The 16,281-nt window shown below is 43.1% G+C and overlaps 1 protein-coding gene across 1 annotated transcript in view; it reads right to left on the minus strand.

The window, feature by feature from the left end:
• Positions 1-14,672, minus strand: part of slc4a11 (solute carrier family 4 member 11) — a 66,361-nt gene extending 51,689 nt beyond the window's left edge. Inside the window, exons 1-2 of the mRNA XM_056426386.1 lie at positions 14,617-14,672; positions 3,278-3,321 (exon numbers count right to left, since the gene is read on the minus strand). The gene's annotated coding sequence lies outside the window, so the exon portion shown is untranslated. The remainder of the gene's footprint in view (positions 1-3,277; positions 3,322-14,616) is intronic.
• Positions 14,673-16,281: the final 1,609 nt, after the last annotated feature.

Genomic DNA, 16,281 nt, shown 5'->3' on the forward strand with positions numbered 1-16,281 from the left:
AACAGTGGAGCGGCATGAGGAGATATTCCCACTGACAGGAGAGCCATTCACTTGTCAAGCACATTTTACAGAAATTGGATTGTTTTGTACAAACCTCAGCGTGCCGTCAACTGTGCGCTGTGGAGCTGTGGGCTATTACGGTATGTATGGGAGTTTAAGTGGTGGACCGGGACTCAGACGTGTCAGCAGATACTCGTGACTCGGGCCGAAAGAGCTCGATGAAAAACATCCCGAGATGTAATGAAGCTTTGAGGAACTGCCGACGGCGAAGGAAGATCAGAAATGGATAATTAAAAAGAAATATATTCTTTCTAGTGTTCCATTCACTGTTCCCACTTAATCCAGGGTTCTTACACATTTTGACCAATGGATTTCCAGGACTTTTCCATGACTTTTCCATGACTTAAAACCAAATTTCCATGACCAAACTGAAATCTCGGTATAAACATGAAAACTGTAACATGTTGCGTATTGAGAGCTATCGCTGGCTTATATTTTGAGCGTCTTTCTTTAAAAAATATATTAATTATTTCAAACTCGGCGTAAATGAACACGTGATTATAACAAACTTCCATGACTTTTCCAAAACTTTTATATTTGAAGTTTTTTCCATGACTTTTCCAGGCCTGGAAATGACCATTTTAAAATTCCATGACTTTTCCAGGTTTTCCATGACCGTACGAACCCTGTTATTCACTTCTACATCCATCACAAATATTTCCTCCACTTTCACGTGCAATCGAAAAACATTCTCGCCACGAACTCGTCCAAAATGGACGCTCGGTCAGCGGCTCAGGTGGGAGACGCTCGTCTTCACGGCTTTCTGTCAGAAATCTGCTGAGCTTCAGGCAGCTAAACCGGCTTAGTTAGGTTTAGGAAAAGATGGCGTTTTGGGTTAAGTTAAGTGCTTCAAAGTCAAAGGAATAAAATAAAATAAATACAACAGAGTATGGATCAAATATAAAAGCGGGACAGATATGAGACGTGAGAGTTAAAACATGAACGACCACATGCTACCTTAATTCCTATCCGAACAGATTGGTTTTTAGCTGTGTTTTTTTTAAAGGCCCACAGAGTTCAAAGAGCTTATTGGGAGTCTATAAAAAAGCTCAGGGGGCTGCCGACCGGAAAGCCCAATCTCCCCAAAGTCTTAAAACGTGTCCGAGGTACACTTAGAAAACTACTGAGAGCTCGGCTCGTGGCGTGGGGGTCCGGAAGGTCCTTGATGCACCGTTGAGCCCGACCACGCAGGCCTCTCTAGGCGAGCGCCGTGGTGTCAAAGTGAATTCTAAAGGTAACTGGAAGCCACGGCACAGAGCGAGGAATAGTTGAGATGTGTGCGACCGTGTGTTGGATTGAGCTCAGCAGCAGCATTTTGCATGGTTTGTAAACGATGTCAGGACGATTTATCAGGGCGGATAATAACATTACAGTTACAGTCGTACACATGTGAATATATAAGCATCTTATTAGCAAAGGTACTCAGGGACTGTGGGTACATTTTCCACCGACATACATAGTGTCTTTTCCACTTGTGACGTAAACTTACAACAAACTTCCACTCCTCCTCTCTACCTCCATCTGCCTGATGGATCGTGGAGGTCTCCATCGTGGATTATGCCGACTACCAACTATTCATACACTCTCGCAGGACAAACTCCCACCCACTCCTACACGGAATAAGAGGAACAATAAGACTGATTCTCCTTGAAATACTTTGAAACCCTCGGAGTAGAAATGAGGTCGTGCATCAACGCTGTATTTGGTTTGTTGCTTTTGCTCAATAAACATTGTTAATGTCGACTTATCTGTCGTTATTAAAGTCATCTGTATGAGACGTTGGAGATGGGAACCCCAAATGTCAGAACCTGGATTAGTGAGGGGCTTTTTTCTTTCTTTTAGAATACACTACAATATGTTGCTGAAGTATTCATGATGCGCGTCATATTCAGTGAATGTGTTTTAACTCTAATCTGTCCTTCTGGTCACATGACATCTATGACACCTGTCCATCCTGGAGAGGGATCCTCCTCTGTTGCTCTCCTGAAGGGTTCTTACCTTTTTTCCTGATCCGATGTGAGGTCAAAGGTCAGGGATGTCTATATGTACAGATTGTAAAGCACTCTGAGACATCTCATTACCTTCGCATTGAAAATGCGGAAGGTTATGTTTTGATCGCCGTGTATTTATTTATTTATATATTTATTTATTTATTTGTATGCGTGTTATTCGCATAACAAAAAAAGTTTTAAACCGAATCGCATGAAATTTGGTGGGATGATTGGTTATTATCCGGGGACCATTTGATTAGATTTTGGGATCGATCGGGTCAAAGGTCAAGGTCATGGATAGGTCAACATCTTCTTTTTACCATAGCGCGGTCAATTTTTATCCAATTGGCATGCAACTAATGCCAAAATGTTCATAATTCAATGCCCAATCTTGTGATATGCGAAGGTATGCGCTCTACCGAGTGCCCGTTCTAGTTTGTAATTTGTGAAATTGGTGCTATACAAATAAACTGAATTAAATTGAATTAAAGGTTTAGCTAGTTTTTACCTTGGTTAGGTTTGGGAAGCGATTGACGTTTGGACTTCAGTGTCTTGTGTGTAAAATAGGTACACTTGTTGAGTGACTGGCATTCCGTAAGTTAGGTAAAAAAACTGTATTCAAATTAAAATAAAGTCAGCGTGACTTGGTTCCACACAGGAAATGAACGGCAGTCTGCTGGGTGAACGTCCCGAGTGTCTCTCTCGGTTGCTTTGACTGTAATAATGACCGAGACGGGTTTGAATCAGAGTCATTGGAGCCGGGTGCTAAAGGGCGCCCGTGTGCGTCGGTATCGGGCGAAGGGGTGCGCTGTGCTGGTGTTTTTTACAAGTTTTGGGAGAACCGGTTGGCAATAATCAGACGAGGAAGGCAGCACCCAGGGCAGAAGTAATTATCCTCTCAACAGGCTGGTTCTGCGCCATCAGGACACCGAGTGGAGCGACGACTGCTTCCACTTATAAATGGACGTTGAGGTTCAAACGAAGTCGACGCCACTGTTGGAACGAATGTTTCCTCGCCTCTCGCGATTAAAATGTTCAACACGCCGCGCTTTCTTTCTGGGATTCATCCGACCGGTTTCGAGCTGCGGAGTTAACATCTTGCAATCTGAAGTCAAATTTCCTCGACGGATCAATTAAGATGGCTGCGAGTTGCCCGACTGCCGAAGAAACACACCTTATCTTTTAAATAATAACACATCAAGCGTTCAGTGAATATGGATGCTCACCCGTCTTGACGTGTTCAGCAACACGCAACCGGAGTCGTCAGCGTCTGAGGGGAAACAAACACGAGGCCCGATGAGATCAAACTGCCATAATACAACATCTTCATGTCCGCATTAGTATAAACATGAAAGATTGTATGCAATATACGAATATATCTCGAATATTTGCTGTCAGCAGAAAATACATCATTGAAACAGATTAGCTAAATGCACATAGCGCTTGAGAACACGATCGACGTGTGCGCGTCTTCACGTCATATCTCAAAAATAGAAGCGCTCATTCGTGCGTCTCTGGTCTAATATTCACAATCTGACCAGAATGTGAAAAGCAAAGATGGATCTGCCCGGTAACCGCCTCTAAAAGTGACTAAAACTGCCTTGAAATTGAGGCATTTTATTTCTTTATTAGAGAGTCGACGGTAAAGAGAGAGACGGGAAATGAGGCGACACGGAGACGGGGAACGACATCAGAACCAGAATCAGAATCAGAAACCGTTTTATTGCCAGGAATGTTTACACAAACGAGGAATTTCTTTTGGCGGAAGGTGCAACATTTAGACATGACAAACAACAATCAACGCGACAGCAACAGTGAACTTAAGTATAAGATACGATAAGATAAAGATAAAGTGCTCGGACAACAATTAACATTAAAGTGTTTAGGTGTGTGTTTCAAGTGACGTGTGTTTAAGTTAAAGTGCATGTTAAAGTGACGTGTGTGGAGGAGGCCTCCAGGAGGGAAGAAGAAGAAGGAGGAGGGAGGAGGAGTAGGAGGAAGAAGAAGAAGATGAAGACATGACTCGCAAGCAGACTAAGACCGGGAACGTTGCGCTCGTGGTGGCGCCTTGAAGCCTTCGTCTCGAGGACAAGCGTTTGCTTTTGCTGAATGCACCTGTCCATCCTGGAGAGGGATCCTCCTCTGTTGCTCTCCTGAAGGGTTCTGGGAGTTGTTCCTGATCCGATGTGAGGTTCTGGGAAAGGGATGTCTATGTGTACAGATTGTAAAGCACTCTGAGACACATTTGTAATTTGTGAAAATTGGCTATACAAATGAACTGAATGTGAATAGTACAAGCTAAAATGCTCATTTCGCCAAATATTCTGTATTTGCATTTTAAAGCATGTCCATCACGGACGGTGTACATCAGGCCTATTCAACTAGCGGCCCGCGGGCCGGATACGGCCCGTTTGAGTTAAATCTGGCCCGCAAGACTGCCTGCAAATCACTATAGCTTGGTAAGAAAAAATAAAACTGACGGACACGCCTCTTTTATACATTGAGACATCTAACCCAGAGCCATCGAGTTTCACTGTTGCCTCAACCAAACCTGTATGGTTACATCAGGGGTGCTCAATACGTCGATCGCGGCGACCTGCCAGTCGATCGCGGCGTTGTATGGTAGATCGCATGACATTAAAAAAATTTGGCCCGCCCCCCTGTCACTTTCTCTATAGCGCCACATTACAGCAGCAGCATTTCATTTCTGTCTCTACGTGTCGCGTTAACAGTCCTCTGCCCGCCGTCTCGTGCGCCGCGGAGCTCCGACACCGGTTTGCGGGCATCGGGACGGAGCAAAGAAAAAGTCACTAGCCCCCCCCCCCCCACCCACCCCCCCGTCCCCGTCGGTCGATCGCCTTGACTTGGTCACATAATAAGTAGCTCGCATGCTGAAAAAGTGTGAGCACCCCTGGGTTACATCTTTATGTTACGCACCGTGTTGGTTGCCGGTGTTACACCCCTACTGGTTTTCAAACCTACTGGTTTCCCTGCGCGTGCGTTGTGTTCTCTTCACATCTGCAGCGGGGCTCTGTCTCGCGCACCAGATTCGTCACACATTCACAAACATATTGCTGGAGATCTTCAAGCCACCGTTCATATCCATTTCGGCGATTACGATTGTATAAGTGAGCAGTGCATCACAGCCACGGATGAAGAAATACATTTTAGAAAAAATAAAAATAAAAAGATCGCCCGACCTGGTTTCGATCTCTTTGACGCAAAAGGAGACTGCGCCACCAGATATTAGTTTCAGCCCAAGTAATTTATATATTGATCCATTAAGTCACATTTCTTATGTTTTCATGGGAACAGTTTGGTTGAAGGGATCTGAAACAACTGGTTACCTTGAGCGGATATTTACACTTTGAAACATGATTATAGTGATGCTTGTTCGCAACACTTTTGCCACACAATACCGACGCATTTTCGTGTGTGACTGTTTACCTGTGGAAATATACATTACTGTTTTTCATTTTTAGCCATTATTTGATCAATATTCTGTGCGGCCCTCACACCCCCCGTGATTTTCTTATTCGGCCCACTTGCTACTGAAGTTGAATAGCCCTGGTGTACATCCTGAAATAGAGATACACACAGCCAGTAGAGAGAAAAATACCCTTTTTTACTGAGAGCGCTGAGCCGAGGCGAGAGCTCGGATGAAGTCCAAAGGTCTGGATTTCCGCGGTGTCGGGAAGAAAAAAAACCAGGACAAAGGAGGGAAAAGCTTTTATGTTTCGAAACAATACGGGGACAAACGATTCGGTCCCTTAACTAGCGGGCTCAGCAGCTCGCTGACTCTCACGAAACGGTCCGCCGCTGCCGTTACATAACCCCGTTATCACCGGTTACTGTGGGGAGGACGTTATTAGGTTAACCGCGGGCTTTCCTCCTCGGCGCCACGTGACGCTCTGTGTCTGGAATTCAATCTGCGCTCGACTCCTCCCTCTCAGCGACGGCGAAGCGAGAGGGAAACGAACTTTCGACAAGCCAATAAGCCGGAGGAAAGCACGAGGATATCACAATATCGATAATCCAGGGGTGAACATGTTTGAGTACGAGCGGAAAGGGGGGGGAGTGGGTGGGGGGGGGGGGGGGCTTTGATTGCCACACTGAATACCTTGCCGTCATAAAACCCTGAAGGCGATGCAGGGAGAGAGGGACCTACCTCTATGGTGGGGGGGCCCGTGTCGTGTGCGGTGGATTCGGCTTATCAAGGCCTCACAATCAAAAAGCACATAGTTGGGTTGATCCGCTCCCAGAGGGGGGGGGGGCTCTAATTGCCGTCAGGCAGCAGGCGTCGGAGATACTCATGGGGAGGAAGTGTTCAAATATGACTCGGGCTCGCGTCGCTCTTTGGTCCTTTATTTGATCAGCGATCGGCTCTACGACTGTTGGTTATATTCAGTCGGCCACAAGTGTTATGCAATTTAAGAGTGGAGTGTTGTATTATTATAGTCATTACGGGCTGCAGGGTGGTGACTGAGAATGTTGGAATTACTGCGCGATAGGAAATAATCTGGAGTGTCCTCGGGCCGGAGCTGAGCAGCGTGTTCGAAACCGGGTATGCCTATGCATTTTAAATCTGTGATATTTCGACGTATCCTCACAACGGTTCGTATGATACGACACACTAGACCAGGGGTCAGGAACCTTCTTGACTGGGAGAGCCATAAAGGCCAAATATTTCTAAATATTATTCATTGAGAGCCATATAGTATTTTTAACGCATAATAAATTAAATATGTCTTGCTTTTAATGCGACTTTTGGTGCTGCATGATGCTACAGGGGGGGGGGGGGGGGGGAATGCAGGTGACTTTTTCTTTTTCTTTAAGAGAAGAACAAAGACGTCCTTAAGAAAAGGACCTTAAATTACTTCTGCGGTAATCTGGCGCGATAGAGAAAATTACAGGGTGGCGGGCGGAGATTTTATTATTTTTTTAACTCAAAATTGTCTGGGAGCCATATGCCGTCACCGGAAGAGCCAGATATGGCTCGCGAGCCGTCGGTTCCCGACCCCTGCACTAGTCCATCGAAAGGGGTCACCAACCACTCGCTATGCAAAGGTTTAAAAAGAACTAAATAAACCTCCGCTTTGACAGGAAAACACTTAGGTTTATAAAAAGATTGTAAAAAACTGAGTTAGGATTATAAAAGGTTCTTAAAATACTGATTAGGTTTATGCAAATAAAATTCTTAATCTAATACAATGTTCAAACTTAGTTTGGTTAAGCGAGAAATAAATTTGAGTTTCAGTTTGAGTTTAGTTTATTTCGATCAGCAAAATATACAACAATCAGAATTCAACAAAAGAAGAAAGTGGTAGTTAACATAGTGAACTTTAGGAAAAGATGATATGAAAGTTACGTGAAGAATAAAGACTTCTGGTTTTCCACGGATGAACAGAACAACCAGCGGTCTCGTGGCTGGTTGTTCGTTGGACCCGGCGCCCGCCCTGCGGTCGCCTTTACGCTCTTTATACTTCCTCGTTTATGAGATGCACGGATAACACACGAAATGTTGTCATACATCGTACACAAACGAATTACAGCGTTTTATTCGTAGGGATGGTTACGAATGCTGGGTGAGTCCAGTCTGCCTGCAGGGATCTATGTGTGCGTGTCGTTGAATGTTAATTGTAACTCGATTGTACACTTTATGCATTGTGTGTGTTCACGCGAAGGCGGCGGCGTCCTGCTACGTCACCTGTGTTCTCTTGAATGTCTCCCAAAGGAGACGATGAAGGCTAATGCAATCTAATCCATTCAGACCCCGAGGATCAGGGTAATACAGAGTCGCCTCAACCCGTGGCACTCTATTTCATTTACTACAGGATTGATTACTTTGAATTATCTAATCCTCTGATGTTTTTTTGAAATCGGTGCCGTCATTATATCTTCATCTGAAGTGTACCGTGCGGATGAAACAAAACCCCACACAGATACCAAGGTCACGTATCGACCTTGGTAAAAATCTAAAATCCTCAAGTTTCCAGTGGGCCGGACGGTCGTCTCCTCCTTCGGGACTTTTCCACTTCAGCGTTCGGCCAAATTGATCGAGCCGAAATGGAACCGAGCCGAGCGCCGGCAGATACATATTCATGAGATCAATTCTATTCCTGGAGAGCGTTTCACAGCTTCGCGACAAAGTTCTCTGAAGAGAGAAGAATAGATAAGATCATAACAAAATGATTGGAGAGAAAAAAATACAAACACACCAGACGGCAAACAACAACAACCTTGTATCGCGGAGCCAGCTGACAACATGTCCAGTAAGTACTTCGATTCTAATCTCCGACGCTCACTTGCCATCGATCACTTTGTTTTATCTCGGCCACAAACTGTTATCGACTCTTCATCCTGAACATGAGGACGGGGATCTGTCTGCAGAGACGTCCAAACGCAGCTGAGAGAAGAATTAGACAATTTAATGGATAACTACTCTGACTCATTCTGAGTTTAGCGTGATGACGCGATGACGTTTGCTCACGGGCAACGATCCTAAACCTCAGTTGGCACAAATACAACTAGTTCAGGGTCTTCTGAGAAGCAGGGATCCCATGTGCCCATCCATCCGGTAGACGCGGAGCACTTCCTCTGGATAAGTGAATACTTTAACCTGTTGGTGGCACTGGATTAAGACATAGGCAACTAGAACGGGCACTCGGTAGAGTGCATACCGTCGCATATCACAAGATTGGGCATTGAATTATGAACATTTTGGCATTAGTTGCATGCCAATTGGATAGAAATTGACCGCGCTATGGTAAAAAGAAGATGTTGACCTTTTCATGACCTTGACCTTTGACCCAATTGATCCCAAAATCTAATCAAATGGTCCCCGAATATGAACCAATCATCCCACCAAATTTCATGCGATTCGGTTTAATACTTTTTGAGTTATGCGAGTAACACGCATACAAATAAATACACGGCGATCAAAACATAACCTTCTGCATTTTCAATGCGAAGGTAATAAGCAAATATTAACCCTGTTCTCAGCTGCTTTGTTCTATTGAGAAAACCAATTCTTTGCACATTCATGTAGCTTATATTTCTTAAAGTGAAGTACACGAGTTCAGACTTTTTTTGTTAATTTTCATTCAACCAGACACATCATTGAACAATTATTTAAAAGTACATCTCCAGGATAATACTTGTTAGAAATACTGTGGTGTCCAAATATGCATTGCAAATTTGTACTTACTGACTGATTCTCTATCGTTGCATAGCAACACAACTCCCAACTGCTTTAATGTCAAAACTATGTTGTGGTGAATGATCTTTGGATTTTATTATCCTCTCTTTTTCGGGGAGGTTTTAGATAAGCAATATTCCCATATAACTCTCATATGTACGACTCTTATTTAACATTTGCCGCTCCGGTATCTAAAAGTGTCCATATTACCACATTTCTTATACATATTACCATCTTTATGTACACACCAGCACCTTCTGTAAAGTGTTTTTTATATTTTTTGTTTCTATTATAGTGTCTTTTTATTTCATAAACTGTTGACTCAGAGCCCTGCACAATAATTAAACGGTTGGTCTATTCACAAATGGCAAATACAAACCTTGAACTTGAACCCTGAACCTCTCTACCTCGCCTGCACTTTATTTCGCTTAACTCTTTCTCTGGCTAACCTTTGCAAATGCAACCGTACAGTATGTTGAGGCTGCATTGCTTTATTTACAGGCCTATTGTTTGGGATGAACTCTTTTCCAGCTCATAATGGAGTCACTATTCAATTACTGTCATATAGAGAAAGAATCACAAGCCACACGGCAATAAAAGTGTATTTTTCAACCTGTTAATACACAGAAATACCCATAGAACATGTCTGTTGACAGGTATTGACCCACACACTGCAAAAGGTATTTCTGCATCTGCTGCTTGTAAATATAATTGAAATTAATTTGATCTTTTAATCTAAGTCTCCGCTTAAAATGCATGAAAATATATACATAAATAAGTTGAAACATGCATAACTTGCCAAGTATTGTGTTCTGCTCCCACTTCAAAGATGACAAAGCACATTTAAGATGTGAATCTGTCTGTTACATAAAGATGTAACAAACAGAACGGTCGGAAAGGGTAAATATTGGTTTTCTGAGCCAAGAAAATTAAAGCAGGATGTACAATCATCATCCTCGTATAATGTATTCAACATGTGTATTATATTATTATTTTGATATATGTTTTAATCGGTTTTATTTGTTTTTACTATATGTGTGGCACTCTGAGATTCTTTGAAGGAAGAGTGCGATAAAAATGAAATGCATTATTATTATTATATATATAACTATTATTATAATATTAGAAAAAGTCTTTTTCTAGTTTGTTCTTTTAATAAAAGCTGAGCAGCAGTCGTCGCTGGTCTGGAGAGAGAATCACTTTCTGAATGTCTCCGACACAAAAACTCAACATTCAGCACATTTTGAGAGCTTCGTCTCTTTCTTTGTCTCGTTGGGCCGAGAAACCAAAAGGTCCCATGATGCACGCTACATTACCGACAGTGGTTCCAAAGCTTTTTTCCTGTGAATGGATCATATACCAATGACACAATTCACATTGTCAGCCTCATCGTGTTGAAGAGGTCAGAGACCTCGCCTCATCTTCGGTTGTTCTGAGAGACAAATTCACCAAAATCCTCTCGACCATGTGCCTCAGTCAGTGCTCCTTTTTTTTTCTTCTTACAAAACATGAGAAATCAAACATATCCAACTTTATGAGATGAGACACAGAGAACATCTATTTAAAGATGAATCCTTTCGGATGAAAATGGAGAGAACGACGACTAATCTGCAGCTGTACTTTGGAGGCGGAGCTCAAATTCAGGACAATATATTTAAAAAATGCTCTTTAAATAACTCAAATAGGTTGCACTTAAATATTTTACCACAATATCCAACAGGCACGATATCATAAAGACTGAATACTCTCCCAGAAACTGGGCTGGCGTGAGACCCAAGTTATAAAAGCATCCCAAGCATAACTTAAGCACGCAGATATACGAATGACTTAATCAGATATATGAACAGACCGATGTTTTTGAAATGAAGAGCTTGATGGGAGCTGCTGCCTTTGGGTCTGATGTAATCACTCAGACCCAACCACTGCTCATGTAGCCAGACAGGATGGGATTAAAAGTCCCGTTCAGTCTTACATTCATTTAACGCGGTGGACATATTCCGCTGATGTGGAGTTATAATACAAATATGATGGCAATTAGTGATAAATTAAGAGCAGAAACGGGCATTCAAACGGACGATGACACCGAGGTCGAACGTAACTAGACGTGGTTGGAGGTCGGGGGTCACGTGACTCAGGTTCTACCCGTTTGACGACTCCCGGATTAATTTTCTTCATATCTTTATATCTGTGTATAATTTTTGGTCAATTAGATTTTCGATATCCTTTTCAATGGAACAACTCACCTCATCTATCATTTACAATACAACAGAACACCACGACATCTGGTCATCATTCACGATATGTTTACAAACAGGACACCACTCCTCTTATTTATTAGTTAATTCATAATGCACACACATATACACATGTACACATGCATCTGTCTTTCTTTCTTCTTCTCCTCCTAATTATTAATATTATTATTTTCTTTTCCTTTGTTTCTTTCTTTTTTTCTTCTTATTTTTTAAATAAATACACAGACTTTATGATGTTATGTCCATTGTTTTGTCATCCGCATTGTTTCATTGTCCTCTAGGTGTTATATTAATGTAAAAAAAAATTAAAAATGATTTTCGATATCCGAATGTGTCCCATGTTGTTTGAGCATCTCTTGCAGGAGAAGGGATCCCTCCGGATGAAACTCTCTCCTCTGTTGTTGTTCTCGGAGGACAGAGGGCGTCGTGTGCGGTACAGATTGTAAAGGCCCTCGAGGCCCGTGGAGATATATAGACTTTAATTACCGTCTCGCGGTTGTCTGACATGTCTGTCCAAAATGTCATCACTTCCTCGCGTTATCCCGTTAGACATTTGCGTGAAATTGACAGAATTAGCATATAAACTCTCGGCCGAGAAACGCGTTTAGAGGTCACGGTGACCTTCGACCACCTAATCAGTTCAACCTCGAGTGCAAGTGCCACATTTCCCTCAAGGCATTCTCTGGATATCACGAGAATGGGGCGGACGTCAGGCCGCGGCGACCTTCGACCTCCAAGTTCTGATCAGCTCCTCGTTTTCTTTGAGGCAAACTTGAATAAATTCCCCTGCGGCTGTCCTGAGACATCGCCGAGATGAGATCAGGCGGACAGACGGCCGGAAAACACAACGCCTCCTGCCATCGGCATGAGGAAATAACCGGGATTATAAAAACGCGTAAGATGTTATTTTAGGCAGTGATGGATTTAAGTTTTTATTTTTTCATCAATAAGACGATTTCTCCTCTTCAGGAAGGAAATGTTTTAACTGAACCCAAAATGAAAAAATAAAAGCCATGGCACATCACTGCCGACCGCCCAGAAGCTTTGCAGTGTGAATGTAATATTTACTAATGTTCCAATAAGAAAAATATAAAAAACACATTTTGGTCTCGTAATGGTTTTCCTTTCGACGATGTGCTGGAGTTTCCTTTATTTTTTGCACCAACATTATTCACTTTTCAACCCGTTATATTTTTACTTTTTTTATTTTCCTTTCCCACAAAACGTGGAAATGATATCGTTGTGCGACGAGGTGAAGAAGTGTCTAACGTCTCAGTAGCCGGCGTAGTAGCATGATAAAGTCTACACTCCACCATGTGATCAAAACACTGTGTTAACTACAGATGCTAATTATTATAATTTCATTTATATTTTGGGTCTCATAATTTAGTCTCACATCCTGGCTCAGAGGTCTGAACACCTCCCACGTTAACGCTCATGATAATGAGTATTTACAGTATAATCTGCTCCGCCGTGACAGTTTCCACGACGGCACTCTAGTGCCTGAACACTCTTATTTTAGACATGGCACGCACGGAGGAGAGAGAGAGAGAGAGGGAGAGAGAGAGAGAGAGAGAGAGAGAGAGAGGGAGAGAGAGAGAGAGAGAGAGGTTTTCACTCGTTTCCTCCTCTTAACTGGTTCTGCTGCAGCTCTCTTGTCAGACGCCTGAAGTGTTATTATGTACGGAGGATGAGTGACACGGTCACCTGTCACATTCAAAGAGAACGGGCATTTCTCTCTCCGCCTCTCCCCCGTGGTGCACCTTTGACTGTTGCCACGGCAACGGTCACCCGTTGACACGTGTTTTTTCTTTTTTTTCTTTTTGGGTGGTGGGGTCAAAAATCATCTGCACCTGCAGCTGAGTGGAGCTGTCCATCAAGTCAGCACCTGCCAACGGGCTCTGGGCTCTGGGCTCTGGGCTCTGGGCTCTGGGCTCTGGGCTCTGGGCTCTGGGCTCTGGGCTCTGGGCTCTGGGCTCTGGGCTCTGGGCTCTGGGCTCTGGGCTCTGGGCTCTGGGCTCTGGGCTCTGGGCTCTGGGCTCTGGGCTCTGGGCGGGCTCCGCCAGGCCTCCACGGAAATGAGTTCAAAGTGGTCCTGAGGTTCTTCTTCTTTATCTTCATCTTATTCTCTTTCTCCTTTTTCCTCCTCCTTTTTCTTGTTCTCCTCCAACTCCTTCTCCTTTTTCTTGTTCTTCTTGTTCTTGTTCGTCTTCTTCTTCTTCTCCTTTTTCCTTCTTCTTTCTCCTTTTTCTTGTTCTCTTCTTCTTCTTCTTTCTCCTTTTTCCTCCTCCTTTTTCTTGTTCTCCTCCGACTACTCCTTCATCTTGTTCTTCTTTTCCTCCTTCTTCTTCTTCTCCTTTTTCCTCCTCCTTTTTCTTGTTCTCCTCCAACTACTTCTCCTTTTTCTTGTTCTTCTTTTCCTTCTTCTTCTTCTTCTTCTTCTTCTTCTTCTTCTCTTTCTCCCTTTTCCTTATTCTTTCTCCTTTTTCTTGTTCTCTTCTTCTTCTTTCTCATTTTTCCTCATCCTTTTTCTTGTTAATCCTCCGACTTCTCCTTCATCTTGTTCTTCTTTTCCTCCTCCTCCTCCTTCTTCTCTTTCTCCTTTTTCCTCCTCCTTTTTCTTGTTCTCTTCTTCTTCTTCTTTTTCCTCCTCCTTTTTCTTGTTCTCCTTCTACTACTTCTCCTTCATCTTGTTCTTCTTTTCCTCCTCCTCCTTCTTCTCTTTCTCCTCATTTTTCTTGTTCTCTTCTTCTCCTTCTTTCTCCTTTTTCCTCCTCCCTTTTCTTGTTCTCCTCCTACTACTTCATCTTGTTCTTCTTCTTGTTCTTCTTCTTCTTCTTCTTCTTCTTCTTCTTCTTCTTCTTCTTCTTCTTCTTCTTGAGTGACGCCTCAGGAGATCGGCCACGACTGCAGACACGCCCGGCCTCGGAGGAGTGCGCCTCGTGTTATGATATGATAATATCTCCAAAAAGGGAGTGAAGAAAGGAAGTGAAATAGTTGACACTGATCACACGGCTGGCCCGCAGAGGAGGTTATTAACTGGCATATTCAGAGGGGCAGCTTGTCCTCCCTCTCTCCCCCTCTCTCTCCCTCTCTCTCTCTCTCTACTGACCTGGCCCAGGGCTGATCTGGTTGTCGTAGAGGTGGATGTCGTCTCCGCAGGCGATCGGCGAGTCTTCTGGCGCCTCCTCTGGCGCCTCCTCTCGGCCCTCGCAGCCTTCCTCCTGCTCCACCTCCCGCTGCTCTGGGGACACAACAGCACAGGGTCACCTCCGGGCCGGGCGGCACGCCCGCTCTCATGCTTGTTATTATTGGCATCTTCAGCCAAAGCAGCTGGGATACTTACTGCATCATATTTCACCAGACCGCTCAACTTGTTGGCAGAATATAACGAATACTTTCTTTACAGTAATAAATAACAACTAGAACGGGCACTCGGTAGAGCGCATACCTTCGCATATCACAAGATTGGGCATTGAATTATGAACATGTTGGCATTAGTTGCATGCCAATTGGATAACAATTTACCGTGCTATGGTAAAAAGAAGATGTTGACCTTTTCATGACCTTGACCTTTGACCCAATTGATCCCAAAAACTAATCAAATGGTCCTCGGATAATAACCAATCATCCCACCAAATTTCATGCAATTCGGTTTAATTCTTTTTGTGTTATGCGAGTAACACGGATACAAATAAATAAATAAATAAATGGCGATCAAAACATTACCTTCCGCATTTTCAATGCGAAGGTAATAAATACCAAAACATAGAAGGTTTTTATGAACTGAAGTACAAACAAAGTATTTTTAGTACGTAAAAACGTTCAATCCTATGAAATCCTGTCGGATTCTTGCTCAACAAGAGCTTCAGACGGCGACACAATATTTATTACTGTAGAATAAATTATGCCTTTCTGTGACAGCGCATCTGATAGTCAATGAGCCGTCCTGACACTTTAATAGGCATCAGGTGCTTTAAAAAAAAAAAAAAAAATCCTCTAAATTAGATGCAAATATTGTTTTAGTGTCACCTGAAGCGTGTCACCGGGAGGATCGCGTGTCAAATATGCTCTCCGGTTAGACTGCAGACTGAGCATTTAAAGAAAGGTTTTAACAGCAGGATGTGTTGAGAAAGAGACTTTTGATAGTTTGTTGATATACACATCGAGGGCCGTACTCGTTTTCATTATTAATTATTCTTCTAATTATTTTCTCTGTTAATTAATTAATCGATTGGTCTTTCGAATAGAGACATAAATCACAATTTTCCAGAGCCGATGGTGATCTTAAAATGTCTTGTGTCAGTTATCATAGAAGACCGAGTATGTAGCTCGTTCTGTAATAATGTGGAATTATGTATCGGTGGATATGAAGGCTACAATTTTGTGCATATTGTTTTTTTTAAAGTACAACCGCCTCATAGGTAAATGTCTTCAGGATGTCGTTGATTTATTAATTATTACAATGCATAAGTCACTTATAGGCAGGCCGGGTCCCGTCCTATCTGGACCTAAAACTGATGGATTATTGCGAAATATTAACAGCACACACACATACACAGTCATTTCATGTGGCACCACGACGAGACAAACGTACCCACTCAAATCCAAAAGCATTTGATCATAAGGCACCGAATCGTAAGACTCGTTAAGATGTTTCAGACCTTTGCTCGAGGAAATGTCCTCCAACCGGCTCTCTGAGCTTTAATTGCATTCCCCCGCGTAACGCATAGCTCTGTGTAAGCAGAGGACCTCCACGTCGGAGGATCTGAATAAC

This window comes from Pseudoliparis swirei, chromosome 11 (genome assembly GCF_029220125.1).
Source record: "Pseudoliparis swirei isolate HS2019 ecotype Mariana Trench chromosome 11, NWPU_hadal_v1, whole genome shotgun sequence".
Taxonomy (NCBI): domain Eukaryota; kingdom Metazoa; phylum Chordata; class Actinopteri; order Perciformes; family Liparidae; genus Pseudoliparis; species Pseudoliparis swirei.